The sequence below is a fragment of the Schistocerca piceifrons genome, chromosome 1 (genome assembly GCF_021461385.2).
Source record: "Schistocerca piceifrons isolate TAMUIC-IGC-003096 chromosome 1, iqSchPice1.1, whole genome shotgun sequence".
Lineage (NCBI taxonomy): Eukaryota > Metazoa > Arthropoda > Insecta > Orthoptera > Acrididae > Schistocerca > Schistocerca piceifrons.
This window is the reverse complement of record NC_060138.1, coordinates 954075926-954093929: the sequence shown is the minus strand read 5'-3', so window position 1 is coordinate 954093929 and position 18004 is coordinate 954075926. Positions and strand designations below refer to the sequence as shown.

Below are 18004 nucleotides of genomic sequence, written 5' to 3'. Positions count from 1 at the left end.
GTTGGTTTTGGATGAACCGAAGGCGAAGAGCAAATAAACACCTGAAACAGTTGTAACAAGTTTTCTGCTCACAGCTCTGTTCCAATGCCACTAAAATCACTTAAGACTGTATCGCATACCTTCCCAGTTCTAATAAAACTGCTGCCACAATGCAGTAACAAACGCTCCTGGGATACTCCATTGCAGGTTCCTGCTATGTTGCAGATGATGCGTCAGTCATAACTTCATACACAGTAGTTAACCTAGTCATGTGATTGGAAGTAATTTGACACTGTATTGGCAGAGATGGGAAAGCGCCACCGCGTCAAAAGTGTTCCGTCACTACCACAGTCCAGGTAAATCATCGCCAACGGAGTAAAATTCCGCGACCATCAACTTGCTGACAAGTGTCGCTGTCGACGATCGGAAATTGAGAGAAAGGTTATACGAGTCACAGTGCAGCAAATACAGAGCAAATTCCCATATGAGCGTGAACGATCACTTAGCAACATATCATCCAGATCCTCCTCTTAATTGTACGGCACATAAGCAATCGTCCCACATCTCTACCTCTGTTCATCCCAACCTCACCCAGGAAAGAAATTATCATAGGAGTAGTAGCACAATTATTCTAGACGGCCGCTGTGGCCGAGCGGTTCTAGGCACTTCAATCAGGAACCGCGCTGCTGCTAAGGTAGCAGGTTCGAATCCTGCCTCGGGCATGGATGTGTGTGATGTCCTTAGGTTAGTTAGGTTTAAGTAGTTCTAAGTCTAGGAGACTAATGACCTCAGCTGTTAAGTGCCATAGTGCTTAGAGCAATTTGAACAATTATTCTATGCTCGGAGCGTGGTATAAAGTCTTCCGGACTGATAGAGTAACAGTAGACGTTAGTACACACCGATGACATGGTATGAGTACCTCGATGTGCATCCGACTTCCTAAGAGGTTACCGTGTGACATGGCGCAATGGTTAGTAGACTGGACTAGGCATTCGGGAGATCGGGGTTCAAATCCGCCTCTGACCATCCTGACTTAGTTTTCTCCGTGATTTCCCTGAATCGCTCCAGATAAGTCCTATTGGCTTCAGCATTCTTAACAAAGCAATCCGAGATTGTTCTTCGTCTCTCATGACGACATTGTCGACGGGATGCAAAACCCTATTTTTTCTTCCTTCCTTCAAAGGGGTTAACATCCAGGCAGGCAGTAGAAGTTTTCTTATGTAAGACGGAATGCGACTCCTGATAAATCTACCTCTCGCCAAGGAATAGTACACGAACCTTCTGCCCTGTCATGTGAACCCGTTTGCAGCCTACTAATCTTGCAAGGTTAAGAACGGGAAAAGAGTGAAGCAATAAGCAACTTTACTTTAAAACAATGACAAAAGTAAAGTCAGTCTGTTCGAAAGCCCTCATTTTGCATATCTGTAAAATCGGAAAGCTGGGTAGCATTCAATACCGCGTTGAAACACGTCATGCACTGTGACATGTTTGCAGTCTTCTTAGCGGGGTTTCCATAAGGTTGTCGGATATCGATAAGTCACCCAGTGTGTGAGGTGGTTTCCTGCGACCATCCACTGCAAATTTCATTTGGTCCAAGGCATGCTTAGTATGATTCATCTCAGCAACACCAGTGGCTATTCGATTCAATTCTGCCACCGGGCACGATGTGATCGCACGTTATCATCTTGAAAGGCGAACTACTGCCGACAAGTTTCCCGCAGGCCAGCCCGTGATGTGCCCCAGTGCGCTCCAAGACAAAGTTTCTCAGTCCTCTATAAACGACAAATAACCTGAACCAGGATATCAGTTGGTCGCTCTTCCTGGTACATCAGAAAAGATATCAGAACGATTGTTGTGTTTGCCGGAACTACTGGTACGAAGTCGTCATTCTGTGTGTCACCATTGCTTCTAATGCCTCTTCCAAAGGTTGATGTGGCAGAAAGCACAGATCGGCGAAACAAAAATGGTTTGGAAGCCGAAGAAAAATAGCGATTAGAAAGAAGAAAAGAGAAACGCAAAACGAAAACGTTTGACGCGGAAGAACAAAAAGATTAAGGTTCTTCGCCGACATCAGGCGAACAAAACACAGACTGAGCATGTAGATTTTGTAACAGGCTATATTCGGACTTGTTACCGTAGGGGACATGGATCCAGTGTCCATCTTAACGTGGCTGGGCTCATAAACAACGTTCCAGTGCTGAGAAAGAAGGCAACTATTTCGTCTGCGATTTCTGTTCTTAATAATGTGTTTTTCTGTTTCTATTAGGATCAATTATTGACAACATTGTCTGTATTACTGGAGTATTTTGAAAATTTAACATCTTCGCCAAAAACCACTTTTGGTTTGTAAACGCCTTCATATATTCAGCCAGGCGGGATTAGCCGAGCGGTCTAGGCGGATGCAGTCATGGACTGTGCGGCTGATCGCGGAAGAGGTTCGAGTCCTCCCTCGGGCATGGGTACGTGCGTTCGTCCTTAGGATAATTTAGGTTAAGTACTGTGTAAGCTTAGGGACTGATGACTTCAGCAGTTAAGTCCCACAAGATTTCACAGACATCTGAACATCATCATATATTCCTTTTTTTAGAGCAATATTTTTTCAAGGTTTCCCCATTCATTTAAATGGATAATCCCATTTTACCCTATGAATTGTGCAAAACAGGGTACCTTCCAATTTTTTTTATGAGGAGATGGTTCATTTTCAGTTGAAACCGGACTATTATGTTGATAAATGTATAAGAGATCTGAATAATCTTAATTTGCAAACTTATTGACCACTGAAAAACTTGTATATGATTTAAAAATTACTGAACCCTGTTTTTTGCCACTTTCTTGAGGGTGACGCAAAATTTAGTTCTTTGACATCGTTGTCTATGAGAGCTAGTTATCGCTTCCATACGACGCTCATACCGTTAAACCATTCACCCTAATCGCTCTTATTTTGTTTTTATTTTCTTCTTATTTCTTTTTTATTTACTTTTTGTGGAGCTGAACCGTCGCTGTGTCTCTAATGATCTCGGAATCGACGAGTTGTTGTCACTGTTTCCTCCGAAACTGCCTAGGGCAGGTTCATCCACGACGACAGCAGAACCTAGATGTAGCTGACAAGCAGTGCGTGCGGAGCCGCTGCTCAGCACTGTGCATAGCTGGCGGCGAACAGTTGACAAGCGGGTAGCCCGCTGCTCGCTTGGCAGGCGCAGTGCAGCGGCAGCCTCGCCTACCCGGCGGCACGCGACCTATGTAAGCGTGGCTCTGGCTCCCCTAGCCCCCTCCCCCTCCCCCCCACCCCCACCTCTTCCTTTCCCTTCCCTTCCACACCTTTATTGATCACCTGCGGGCAGCAGCGCACCTTCGCCTCCGTCCGACTTGTGGTGGCCTTTCCAAGTTGTAACCCAAATGCCGCAGCGCAGTAGGACACGTCGAGTCCAGATTTCCGCCTTCCGGACGGCGACGTTTACGTCGCCACACACACACGGAGCTGTTCATTGTGATTATAATCGACATCATTCCAAATATCGAGCGGTGTATGGTTATCTACACCCTCAGAGGTCTTGGTCATATAATCTCTTTCTTGCTAGTCCAGATTAACTTTTCCCGTTTCACCTCGTGGTTTCACAGTTTGTCCCCAAACCTTCCACGCTTTCGTTCCGTTTAGCCTGATATTACATTGCATCACCATATTTGTTAACTATCCTTTAGTTTCCAGTTTATTGCTGTGTAATTCGCCACCCACCTAAGAAATTTCAAAGTCACATAACGAGTTAGGCAATTAATAACTTACTCGATTTAGGAAGAACCGAGCTCATATACCCATCCTCATACCCCAATTTCGGTTTTCCTAAATTAATGCTTAATAATGCCGCGATGCTTTCTTTGTACAGACTATCAATGAACTCTTGCTGCATCATAATGAGGACAAACTTCAGACCTTCATCCACATCTACATCGACCTCTATACTCCGCAATCCATCTTTAAGCATGTGGTGGAGGTACTTGTGGTCCAATGTCACTTCCTGCCTTTCCTGTTCCAGCGCACGAGCAGAACGGTTGTTGGGAGCTTCAGTATGAGCTCTAATTTTACCTCCATGGTCTTTTCACTGGATATACCTATGAGGACGCAATATATACGTTGTCTTTTCTAGGAACGTATGAACGACATGTCTGTTACATCTCCGTTAAGCGATTACCACCGGAGTCAGACCAGTATATTCTTGATCAAATCTGACTTGCTACTCTGCTCTGGTTCTTCTTTATACTCAGTCATTTGGTGTAACTCCCGTACCGTACTTAAATATCTGCCGAAAGAGGGATCTGTGTGCGACAACCTTCATGGATGGACTATAATTCCAGAAAGTTCTGCCTATGAACCTCCGTCTTATATGACCCTACAATTAGCTTTATGTGGGCGTTCCACTTTAAATCGCTCCGTTCACATACTCCGAGATGCTTCATGGATGTGACTGGTTCCAGTGACTGTTCAACAATTGCTTAGTAATACAGTACCAGGGTTATCGGCCTATTTATGTAGGATTCGTTACGTTTGTTTATGTTGAGCGGCAACTTTTAATCCTGTAAATAGGAGGAAAAAATCTGCAGCTGCTACTGCATTTCGCTATGATTTTAGAGCGTTGCCACTTCTGTGTGTATGTTATCATCCATGAACGAATTCACAGAGCTTTAGACATTACCTGTAGCCGGCCGGAGTGGCCGAGCGGCTCTAGGCGCTTCAGTCTGGAACCGCGCGACCGATACGGTCGCCGGCTCGAACCCTGCCTCGGGCATGGATGTGTGTGATGTCCTTAGGTTAGTTAGGTTTAAGTAGTTCTAATTTCTAGGTGACTCATGACCTCAACAGTTAAGTCACATAGTGCTCAGAGCCATCTGACATTACCTGTTATTCAGGATTGAACGCGGAAGTTTATTTAACGGACATCTACAGCTAAAAAGTTCAAGTTCGGTAAAAACACCGCTGCTGTTGTATCCTTACCTTATTTAAAAAGTAAGACCGGTTTCGTAATGTTAGTTACATCATCAGGTGAAGTCAATTACAACATGATGCTACAGCACATTTAATGTGAAACTTCTTCCTCTATTGGCGGGCCCGCATCTCGTGGTCGTGCGGTAGCGTTCTCGCTTCCCACGCCCGGGTTCCCGGGTTCGATTCCCGGCGGGGTCAGTGATTTTCTCTGCCTCGTGATGGCTGGGTGTTGTGTGATGTCCTTAGGTTAGTTAGGTTTAAGTAGTTCTAAGTTCTAGGGGACTGATGACCATAGATGTTAAGTCCCATAGTGCTCAGAGCCATCTATTGGCGGAATTTTATTCCATTCTAAACATCACGCCGCACCTCATGATTAATATGGAAGAGGGACAATAGCAGGAACCATATGATAGTGGATACGACGAGCCGAGTATAGGCCAGTCTCACGATTAACGGCGAACCGGTCGTGAATTTTAAGTAAAGGAACCATACAGATGCGATGTTTTCAGTCAACATTATCCGCTGTGTAATTTAGCAAGAGTGGAGCTCATATCCCTCGACGACCAACCAGATTTTGAAACTTCCTGGCAGATTAAAACTGTGTGCCCGGCCGAGACTCGAACTCGAGTTCGAGTCTCCGTCGGGCACGCAGTTTTAATCTGCCAGGAAGTTTCATATCAGCCCACACTCCAATGCAGAGAGAAAATCTCATTCTGGAACCAAATTTCGGTTTCCCATGATTTTAGAATTCTGTTTCTTTGTTTCCTTAGAAAAAAGTGACTCTAATTTTGGTCACTTCAACACCATCATCATCATCTTCTTCTTCTTCCTTTCCTCCAAAGCTACAGCCTGTTTCCCTCAGTGCTCGTCAGTCTGCCGTGAGATTGTCACTCCATGTTTTCTTGGACGGCCAAAATTTCTTTTTTTACTAGCTTGTGATTTAATTCTTACGATTTTCACAGTCTTCCGTTCACCCATCCTGTCTATGTTTCGTTCCATTCATGCTTTATGTTATGTACCCATTCATTAATGGAGTCCACTTTATATCCTTTTCTAACGCTTTTACTTCTCTCTTTATCTCTCGGTGTCTTCCGTGTAATCGTTTGCAGAATTTTCATTTTCGTGGTTTCCAAAAGTCTTGTAGTTTTTTTATGTATCAGGTCTTGCCTCAAATGTGTATGTCACAACTGGCATGGCCTATTCTTGGCTTTGCATCTTTTTCTTGTACGCTTGTCTTTCCAAACAGTGTCATTTATACACCCTGCCACTTTGATTGCTTTTGCTATTTGTCCTCTAACTTCTTTTTCTACAAATCCATTGCTGGACAGTTATATTACAAGATATATACATGTCATTACCTCGTGAATGACTTGTCCAGTCACTTCCAGTTGGCATCTAATTGGTTCCACAGATGTGGTCTACATTTGGTCTTATGAGTGGATATGACCATGTTTAGGTTTTTCACTGCCTTCATCAATGTATGTAAAAATTTCTGCAGGTTATCTTCACAGATTGCTAATTGAACTGCATCGTCAGCATAAAAATATTATTTTTATTTCTTTAACCCCTACTCTATAACCATTACTATCAAATATCTTCTATATCACCTTCGTCCATGACTGTGTCAAAAATTTGCGGGCTCAAAGATTCATCTTATCTAATACCACTATTAGCTGATATGCAGCAAAGTTACCCTCGCACCAATTTCCAGCCGGCCGCTGTGGCCGAGGGGTTCTAGGCTATTCAGTCCGGAGTCGCGCTGCTGCTACGGTCGCAGGTTCGAATCCTGCCTCGGGCATGGATATGTGTGCTGTCCGAGGTTAGTTAGGTGTAAGTAGTTCTAAGTTCTATGGGACTGATGACCTCAGATGTTAAGTCCCATAGCGCGTAGAGTCATTTGAACCAATTTTTGCGTAGGTATAGTTGCTGGAATAAACGACTCAGTTGTTTTTATTAAGTTGGAAGAATTCCCCTATTGTAGAGAAGTTTGAAGTCAATTGTTCACTGAATCCTATCGAAAGCCTTCTGTAAATCAATAAAACAAAGGCAAGCTGGTCTGTTGTATTCACTGGACTTCTTTACAACCTGTCTAAGAATGAATGCTGCATCAGTGCATGACCTGCCGGATCTAAAACCATACTGCCCCTCTGTAAGGATTGTAAAGCTTGTTATTTTATTACGTATTATTTTTGTTAAGAGATTAAGAACTGATCTCTGTAGGTTTATCCCTCTGTAATTGGATGGGTCTTTCTTAACCCCTTTTCTGTACATGAGAAATGTAATACTACTTCCCCATTCATTTGGAATTTTATTGTCAATTATATTATTGTTAATCAACTTGGTGAACTGTTACAGTTAGTGGATAGCTTCCATACTTCAGTAATTCGTTGGGAATCCCTTGTTTCCCTGGAGACTTCGCATTGAATAGAACCTTCATGAACTGAATATGGAACCCAAATTTCACTTCCATTTTTGATACTATAATGTTCAGTTAGTTGGATTACGAGTCTTGTGAGAGGCCTGAAAATTGCCTATAATTACGTATTGGACACTACAGTTCGAAGCAGTGTCGTATCCAATAACTAGAAAGCAGAGAACAGTACACTGCAATGAACGTAGAACTAATTAAAACTAACTAACCTAAGGACATCATACACATCCATGCCCAAGGCAGGATTCGAACCTGCGACCGTAGCGATCGCTCGGCTCCAGACTGTAGCGCCTAGAACCGCACGGCCACTCCGGCCGGCTTCTCACTATTAACGTCGAAACATTGATTATGGTAATTACTGTCATTATAGGTTCATAACTTCTCTATCTTGCTTATTCAGACAGATAAAAGAAGCATAAAATAAGTTGATGTCAGTTGACAGTCAGTCTTCATAATATATGATTCACAATCGCATTAACTTTTTTTGAGTACTCCATAATTCATTTTCTGATTTCGGATATAGCTGAAAAGCTCCAAAATAGTTAACGATAAACAAACTCAGCTCCTTATCAGTGTTATCTTCTCCACATATACTGAACTAAAGTCCCGTGACGCTTTTACCTGTCTGTGTATGAAAGCCAATCTCAGGAATTGCTATATGACTATCGATACGGTTTCCACTACTGGATGGACTGTTTCAAGAAGAAGGTTGGTGTTTATTATTTATTACTGTTACTCCAAGCTAGCCGTCCGGCAAGCGGAATCCGGAGAAGGTCGCTAGTTACAGTAGAAAGCAATTAAATGTGACTACTGGCGCAATTATTGCTACTTGCGTCACACGAAAACACATCTTTCTTCTGTCTTTTCTTTCATACACACTAATATCATCCAAGCTGAATTCAGAATGGTGTCAGTGAAACAAAAACAAAACAAAAAAGACCTCTGCAGCAGCTTTCGCTAGGTTAAACGCTTTTCTTGCAGATGCCAGGAATTCTGTCCCGTATGACACGGAACACGTCGGGCTATAACATAGTGACAGGGCGACTTATTCATGTGAATAATTACATGAATTTGGTGCTCCTAATTCCATTGGCGAACTGGATTATTCCAGAAAGTAAGCTACCTAATGAAGAAAGAAAGACACGCTTTATTCTGAGCCACCTTCAGTAATCATTGAAGGTGGAAATTTAGTTGACTCCTTTTGGTGCTAGACCAATAACGAGTGTAGTTACGGGTAACCAGCATGTGACCGCAAAGCGTTTTATGTTTCTGTAGTAAGGTAAAATGATGGGAAATGGATGAGAGAACTTAAGTTAACGAAGAACGGAAGGTAATAATTGTATCCATTCTCGACTTTAAATGTGAACTGCATTACTGTTATATATGAAACTATGAAGCTTCAGACAGTTCAAAGAGAATCCGGTTTCATGATAAATAATCGAGTTATTGCAGTAGCCCCATCTCTCTCTCTCTCTCTCTCTCTCTCTCTCTCTCTCTCTCTCACACACACACACACACACACACACACAAATCACGCAAGCACCAACGAACACATTCCTGCAACTGTTTTTAAGAAGTCTGCGTTACTGCAAGCGCCCTCCAAAATAATTCTTGAAAGAACAAAGTATGATACTAACCAGCAGAATTATCACAACGAAATGTAAGTATAATGTTATGTACACAATGCTCTGCGGTTAATTTTGGCCGAATGTAATAATGAGAAGCAGTGACGCATCCGTGTTTCTTTTTTTTTTTTTTTTTTTTTTTTTTTGAGCACTATGGGACTCAACTGCTGAGGTCATTAGTCCCCTAGAACTTAGAACTAGTTAAACCTAGCTAACCTAAGGACATCACACACATCCATGCCCGGGGCAGGATTCGAACCTGCGACCGTAGAGGTCTCGCGGTTCCAGACTGCAGCGCGAGAACCGCGCGGCCACTTCGGCCGGCTCGTGTTGTTTTAGGTGAAGAGTTTCGAAACCGAGTAAAAAGGTTCATCCATCTAATTGTCAACTGGTCGAGTTCTTTACCAATTGGTGTAACTTATAATTGTTATGAGTTGCCATGGCAAACAACAAAAAAGTGAAACACAGTTTAAACACAGAAAAACAGCAATCAGCAGGGTGCTTATCTTATTTGAAGAATTTTAGCATCTGTGAAGGTTCCGGTTTGGTATCCATCCCGTCTTCTTGAGCGTCCGTAAAATCTCGGATCTGCGGTGTTCCATAAAAAATACGAGAGGTGCTCTGCAAACTGCCGGTATGGAGAAGCATACACCACTTAATTTGATTTCATTTATTCCATATTTAGAGACCTGTTGCCTAGTATTTTGGCATTTTTTTCAAGTTATAACAGTATTTTTTTCCATGTTAAACTCAAATATATTTTTAAGTAATAAAGAGTCAATGTAATAATTCTGAGATAAAAATAAGAATTAAATAAATTCACAGAAACGAAAGATGTTAAGTAAGAATGTTAAGCAGTTGTTGAAGCTGAAGGAAGTTTAAAGATGGTAGGAAGGACGAGAGATTAGGTGAGATACCTGCCACTTGGCGACGTGGGGACGTGAGCTGAATCTCTGCTTTGCGTTGTTTCTAAGCTTTGTAACTACTTGTACTAAACAGGTCTTACGACGTGACTCTTGGTACAATAACACGTCATGGCTTATCCAGGAGGCGATTTGGGCAAGTGAGCTGCCATGATCTTCGTCTGTATCGTTTCTTGATTCAGGTTCACCATTTCTCCATGATGTATCTGTCATGTTGATTGCAAGACCTCGACTCGTGTTAATCAGCCTTTTGGTCTTTTTAATAATCTTTCCCAGTCTGGATCGATGGAGAGACAGATTTCTGCCCATGAATTCAGTATTACTAACTAGAATGGGTCAGATATTGAATTGAAAATCTTAGTCCAAAACATCCACAATTCTATTATTCACTCTTCACAAGCACACACATCATATATGGGAAAGACTACACATTAATAAGAATAGCACGGATGCAAACCAAACCAAAAGGATAATAAGCACTGAACATAGGCACGATTTAACTGAATATTAGAGTGGCTTGGTAAATACTAGCGGAGATAGATAGGATGCGAGTGACTATCATTCCAACAAGTCGTATTCAAAATTAATAATCGTGGCAGAAAGTGCAATGATTGTTCTGATCGAACCAGGAAGCGTTGCAGATCCCACATCCAAATGCCTAAAATATTTTCGTCATGGTTGAGTCCACGGCTATGGGACTAGATTGAAACGTGCTGTCTCACGGTATTTACTGCAAAATGAAACGTGATCCTCCCATAACAACCATGGCTGTAAGCTACTCTCTCAGAATTGATGATTCAGGGAGACAAGACCTGCACTTTCAGTGGCAGTCTGGGGGCAGCAACTAATCAGTGATGGTATGGTGAGAAATTCTGGAGGTAGCAGGCTGCGGCTCTCAAAGCAGCTCTCAGCCAAGTCAGTCTTCTTCCGCATTTCTAACACAGCTCTCTGCACCTCAGACCAGACCGTCCTCTTCCTTATCCCTATCCAGGGTATCCAAAACTCTACACTTCCACTCTCCTCCACACAAAATCTGCGCAAATAAGCTTCCACCAATGGGAATGGCTGGTGTAATGATTAACTAATGAGCTTTTCCGCAAATGCATTCTAAAAATCCATCTAGCAAGTATCTTTTTCCTTACCCAGTGAGCTACTTTGCCACACATTACATTTTGGGAACGAGAATTCCAGACTCGCTCCAAGCTGATATTTTCTTCGTTCTCCAATGAGCTACCATGTCACATAGCGAAAGAGAGAAATTTGCAGTCCACGTGGGGTGGCATTTGGATGCCGGCAAGCGTCTCACATGAGTAGGAGAAGAGAAAGTTTTTAACAATGAGTGCTGCATAGCCTCCCACGTGGAGGCAACGAGACGGCTATCTCTCGGCCAGCCGGGCCTCCCTCAGTTTTCTCAGAAGGCCAGTCGGCGAAAAACATGACACTGGAACGTCCTGTGAGCAAATATTCCGACTCCTAAAATAATCTCTTTTGCATCAGCCTGGATGGGTGGCAACGTCCTCCAAACTAAGCTTTTTAGAGGAAGTCTCTGACCAAACACCACAGAGGCTGAAGCTTTGAGGAGATTTGCATGGACGCATCTGGTTGTCACAGTAGTAGACAGTACTGTGCGTCTGGTGCAGCTTACCAGCTGCCGAGCCGTCGGGCCAAACCCCTGCCTGTAAAGAGTGGCCTTCCCTTGAGAAGCTGCCGTAGCCCTCAGAGTCTCGGCTACTGCCCATGACCAGCTTTTCCCTCCTGCCTGATGCAGCTCATCCACCACTCCTGTGAGTCATGCAGTTAATTACTGTAAACAGAGGACATGCAGCTAAATACGTATTGTTTTTTTGGGGAGGCCTTCTTTTTGGATTAAGGGTGCAACTTTTACTTAGCAATATTTATGTATCTCTACATTACTTAAGCTCTCACGAGCTTCACCATTATGCTTCCGACATTATACAGTTCTTCTTCTATATTTTGTTGTCTAAGATTCTTAGCATGACTATAATTTTTCAACCTTACTATAACGCACTGATTGTTTACCTAATGCTGACCATACGTCACCTTCATATGAATTCGAAGATCTTGTTTTCCACAACTCTATGTATCCACCTTATAGCAATCTACTCGCGTGGCTGGCAGCCCATATTTATTAGTGACCATGCTTTTAGATTATTAGTGTCTTTTACGTTCCTTTTATACTTAGGACAATGAAGTATTTATGCTTCCTTATAATGCCAGTTGCTTTTTAGACACAAACTGACACATTCCCCAGTTCGCTTGCGGGAATTTGGTATGTCTTGACTACACCTGATGAGTATGATAAAGACCCAGTTAGTTTATCAGCACGTCAGCATTGTCCTTACTTCTTCATACAGTTTATGGAATATGTTATGATGTTCTTACTAGAGATGAGATTTTTTATTCATGGAGATAGATGAGGATACTCACTTTACGGGCTTCAAGTTCTATAATATGGTGGTATTTGCACACTCATTTACCTTTTATTTTTTTCCGAACCATGTTTCCTATCACGGCACAACTTGCTATGTCTTAGTATTGGGATTGTTTGGCAACCATAGATGGCCGTGTTAGGAATTGCCTTATACTCCCAGTGAAATTGTCAACTTCGAGGACTCGTCTTGCTTAAGTAGGAGTTGACTTTCTTGTTGGTTTGTTTCACTGTGATAAGGCAGACTTGTTAAGTGATATAAAGGAAACCAATCACACCTTTTATTCCGATTTACTGTACAACCTAGGCCACAAGATAGTTGTGAAAATTACTAGTGTTCGCTATGCATGCTATTTTCTCTTAATACGTCGACTGCTGTTGGTATTTTGTGTCAAGCTATTTTTGATCCTGTGACAACTATTTGCCTTACCATCGATGATTTTGCCAGTCTATATATATGCATACTATTGTAAATCGTAGCTTACCGTGTGACATATAACTTTACATGAAAATTGGTACTCATATACACTAGGCGGTTCCTCATCTAAAAGAATATTATAGGATTTTATTATTTAAAAGAAAAGAAAAGAAAAGAAAGAAAAACAAGGCGAGCTTTGTTTCTACAGAGTTCTTGAATGTACGCTGTCTATTTCTGATCCTTTTAAGGAATTTACATTTCCCTTAGTAATTCTGTGATGTTAAATAGGTTTATGACCAACAAACATGTACACATGTTATTGTCAATTGTGCTGAATATAATAGAGGTCTGGTTTAATACTATTAACAAATATATACATATGTTTTAGTCTATTGTGCTGGATGTACGCATAGATTTGATTAAAGGCCAATATATTCTCATTTTTAAATTGAAGTGGTATTATGATTACCTGTCACTTGCAAACTTGATTTGTACACCCTTATATTACTACATCTATATCCTTTTATTATGCAGGGTCCTGAAGCTGGAAAAATGAATTGTCTAAACTGGTTGCGTTCGAAATAAAGTATCTTAAAGTGTACGGCTGTTGGTAAAGTTTATTGTACTGAAAAGTGAGAAGATGGCTGTGGACATGTACCATCCTGGCTTTCAGCCATCAATGACCGACAGACAACACTGAGAATTTGAGACTAGAACGTTACGACCGAGAAACATACTGCGTGTCCGAGGTCCTGGGAACATATCCCTTTCAATGAAAACTGCTGCCGATCATTAATCCACAGTACATCCAGATCGCGTCAGCTGAAGAACATCTATGCTTTTAGCTTAGTGAAACAATCATGATAACAGACTTGTTATTTGGATACTCAATTTGGACTTGCTATCCGTGACGTAAAATTTTCCATCCAGTTTCCATTGTTTCCAAAGATGTTGATACCATCAGAGTGCGGTTTTTTCAATCTTCTGACCGCTTTTCTCCAGTTTTGTTTTGTGGTTTCCTCTGGAGTTAGTTCTCTTTGAAGCCTTCTTTCGAGAGATATCCCTATTCAGGATTTCATGTTAAAAATTAAACTAAATTACGGCCGAACAGGCTATGAAGGCAGAACGGTACCGGCCAGCCACCGTGTCATCCTCAGCCTACAGGCGTCTCTGGATGCGGATATGAATGGACACGTGGTCAGCACACCACTCTCCCTGCCGTATGTCTATTTACAAGACCGAAGCCGTTAGTTCTCAATGAAGTAGTTCCTCAGTTGTCCTCAGGAGGGCTGAGTGCACCCCGCTTGCAACAGTTCTCGGCAGACCGGATGGTCACCCATTCAAGTGCTAGCCCAGCCAGTCAGCGCTTAACTTCGATTATCTGACGGGAACCGGTGTTACCACTATGGCAAGGCCGGTGGCAGGATTTCACGTTCTTCACTCTACTTCCTTTTCACATAGCTTCTGATTTCTTGGAGCATTAGCGTAATTGTGCAAGGCTGGGGAAATGAAATCAACCGTACTCATGTCGAACAAACGATTTCGTTAAACGCTTTTAATTTTTTATCGAAAAATGCTTTATCACAGAAAATTTGCAATCGAAATACTTTTTGACGACGGAATAACATATTTTAGCCATCTCTATCCACCCCAAGTCGTTTCAAACACAATTATAGACACCCTGCGTATTTATTAAAGCAAATAAATATGATATCACGACTAACAAGATGCTGAAGTGTCGATTCTTGTGACTGTACTATAAAACGCAGTATTGAGATCCGGCTGGACCACGGAATTCTTAGCATGCTTTTAATGTAAAGGCAACGGCCTTACCGCAGTGGACGCATCGGTTCCCCTCAGATCACCGAAGTTAAGCGCTGTCGGGCGTGGCTGCACTTGGATGGGTGGCCATCCGGGTGCATTGCGCTGTTGCCATTTTTCCGGGTGCACTCAGCCTCGTGACGCCAATTGAGGAGCTACTCGACCGCATAGCGGCGGCTCCAGTCAAAGAAAACCATCATACCGACCGGGAGAACGGTATGCTGACCACACACACCTCCTATTCGCATCCTCATCTGAGAATGACACGACGGTCGGATGGTCCCGATGGCCCATTGTGGCCTGCAAATGGAGTGCTGCTTTTTTTAATCTAACCTTCGCAACCTGAATAATTGCTAGGAAATACACGTGGTTAGGATTTTACGTTATACTCTAGATCCCTGTTCTCCATCTGAGTAACTGTGGTGGATTAGGAACACTAAAGTCTTCGATGTGGCGTCAAATTAACCACTTGTACTCGGCGATTGAGTCGCACAAAGTTATTATTACTATGCCGATACTGTGGTGAAATGAGCGCGACGATCAGACACTGTTTTAGTTTTGAAATGTTTCTAGAATGATCTATCGCGTGACTAATCTGAAGCGGCGCACAGCGATTTCCGGTTCTGTGCCAACCTCTTCCTCCCGGAAAAGCTCTTACCATTTACAACTGCTTCGAACACCACAGATGCATTAACACATGTACAATCAGTCTGTCCGTTGATCTTGTCAGTATTTCACACAAATTCCCACCTTCGTCGTTTCTACGGATAAACTTCTTCTCAGTCCACCTAATTTTAAACACCCTTTCACAACACGATATCTGAAACATTTCGATTCTCTTTCTTTCCGGTTTCCCCACCGTCCATGACTACCTTGCAAGCTGTAGCCAAAATGTAAATTCTATGAAATATTTTCCTCTAACCTCGGCCGATGTTTCGTACTAACGGATTTCTTTGCTTATGCTATTTTTCTTCTAATATCCTCCTTGCATGCTCTGTCATGCGTTGGTTTACTTTCTAGCTGGCAGGTGCGAAATTTTCACACAATCAATTCACCAGCTAGTGCATCTACGCTGATGACGAAAACAAATGTAGAAGAATGGAAAATAAATTTGAGGCTCTTAGATGACGAGCAGTTTGGCTTTATCAAAGGTAAAAGCCGCAGAGAGACAGTTCAGACTTCATGCTTCGTAACGGAAGCAAAACTGAAGAAAAATCACAATACGCTCATGTATCTTATCGATGTAGAAAATACGGTCGATGATGTCAAATGGAACTAGATGTTCGAAAGTTCGAGAAAAACAGGAGTAACGTAAAGAGAAAGACGGGTGTACAGTTATCGAGAGGGAACAATAAGAATGAAAGAGCTACCACGAAGATCTCGGATTACAAAGGGTGTAAAAAAGGAATGCAGTCTTTCGCCGCTACTGTTCAATCTGTACATCAAAGGACCAATGACGGAAGTAAAAGAAAGGTTCAAGAATATGAAATACAGGGTGAAAGAATATCGACGATAAAATTCTCCGATGACTTTGTTATTCACAGTGAAACTGAAGGTAAATACAGGATATGTTGGATGAAATGAACAGTTTCATTAGCACAGAATATGGATTGTGAGTAAACCGAAAGGTAATGAGGTGTAAGACAAATGAGAAGACCGAGAAATCTAGCATCAAAATTGGGGATCACGACGTAGACGAAGTTAATGATGTTTGGTTTGTGGGGCGCTCAACTCCGCGGTCATTAGCACACGTACAAAGTCCTAATCTAGACACCTTCACCAATGATGATGAAAACACAAACTCACAGTCTCCGGGCAGTGAAAATCCACAACCTGGTCGAGTATTGAACCCGGGACCCCGCGATTCAGAGGCAGCAACGCTAACCATATACCATTTTGATCCTAATTGATCGTTGAATTTTTTCGGGGTTGACGTCCTATGACACTTGTTTAAGTTCATCGTTGATCCATTAACTCAGTTTTTTATTTATTACAGATGGCAGCTAACCCTCAGACCGAACACGCTGAGCTGCCGTGCTGGAATATGGTCCCACTGCAATCCAGATGTCCACTAGACCACGACCTGCGGACAGACGAAGTCAAGGAATTCTGCAACCTTGGAAGCAAAATAATCCATGACGAACGAAGGAACGTGGACATGAGAAGCAGAGTGGCATTCCTGGCCAAAGAAGCTTGCTAGTATCTAAAATAGGCCTTAATTTAGGAAAGCAATTTCTGCGATGTGAAACCGAAACGGAAGAGAATCGAAGTGTTTGAGACATGGTACTACAGAAAAATGTTGATGAGCAGGTGGACTGATAAGGAATGAAGAGGTTCTCCGTGTAATCGGCGAGAAAAGTAACTGTGGAAAACACTGACAAGAAGAAGGGACGGGAAGATAGGACATCTGTTAAGACATGAGGGAATAACTTCCATGACCTTAGAGGAAGCGGGGGAGGGCAAAATCTGTAGGGGAAGACAGACATGTAAACACATCCAGTAAACAGTTGCCGCATCAAATCAGTCAGAAGACAGCAATACCTTCGTGGTCCTCAGTGCTTATGTCAAGTACAGCAATCACAAAGTGATGTCAGCTGTACGTACACAGCCGCGAGCTGTCTCTTCGGACCACAGGACACTCTGACGGTGGCTCAAAGCAGCCAAGCACGGTGTGGCTGCTGCCGCGAAGCCGTACGCACGACAGCCACACACGCTACCTGCTGACGACGGGGGACGGCCGCCGGCAAATGGGAAGGCTGCGCGATCGATAAGTAATTGGAGCAAAGTGTCGGCCGTGTTCCCGCCTGGGCAGCGTAGCGCGTCGCCTCGCGCGCCGTCTGGTTAACGAGCGACGGCGGGACTGGGCGGCATCGGCTGCGGCGCTGGCCCTACCGTCCCGCCTTGTCCCGTCCCGCTGCCGGATCGGATGTGTCAGCAGTGTAGAGCGCCGCGTACCACGACGCCATTATGTCCGCACGGACAATCTGGAGCTCCGCTCTGGTCTCAGTTACGTCCTACTACTGTCGAGCCGTCTACGGTATATTACTCCAGTATTTTCACCAGAACTTGATGTAATTGCACTAGCGACACGGCCCGGCTTCGCACTGGTCTCATTCTGTGTCTACGACCAGACAACCTGTGTGGTGTAGCGTATTTTGATTGCTGGCCACAGTGCAGAAAAAAATGGTTCTGAGCACTGTGGGACTTAACTGCTGAGGTCATCAGTCCCCCAGAACTTAGAACTACTTAAACCTAACTAACTCAAGGACATCACACACATCCATGCCCGAGGCAGGATTCGAACCTGCGACCGTAGCGGTCGCGCGGGTCCAGACTGTAGCGCCTAGAGCCGCTCGTCCACCTCGGCCGGCTAATATGTT

At 43.1% G+C, this 18004-nt stretch overlaps 1 protein-coding gene and 1 pseudogene across 1 annotated transcript in view; one reads left to right on the top strand and one right to left on the bottom strand.

Annotated features, from left to right (window-relative positions):
* LOC124776771 (discoidin domain-containing receptor 2-like) overlaps positions 1-18004 on the bottom strand; it is a 783719-nt gene that overhangs the window by 446993 nt on the left and 318722 nt on the right. The gene's annotated exons all lie outside the window — the stretch shown is intronic.
* On the top strand, positions 14623-14738 carry LOC124727982 (annotated as a pseudogene).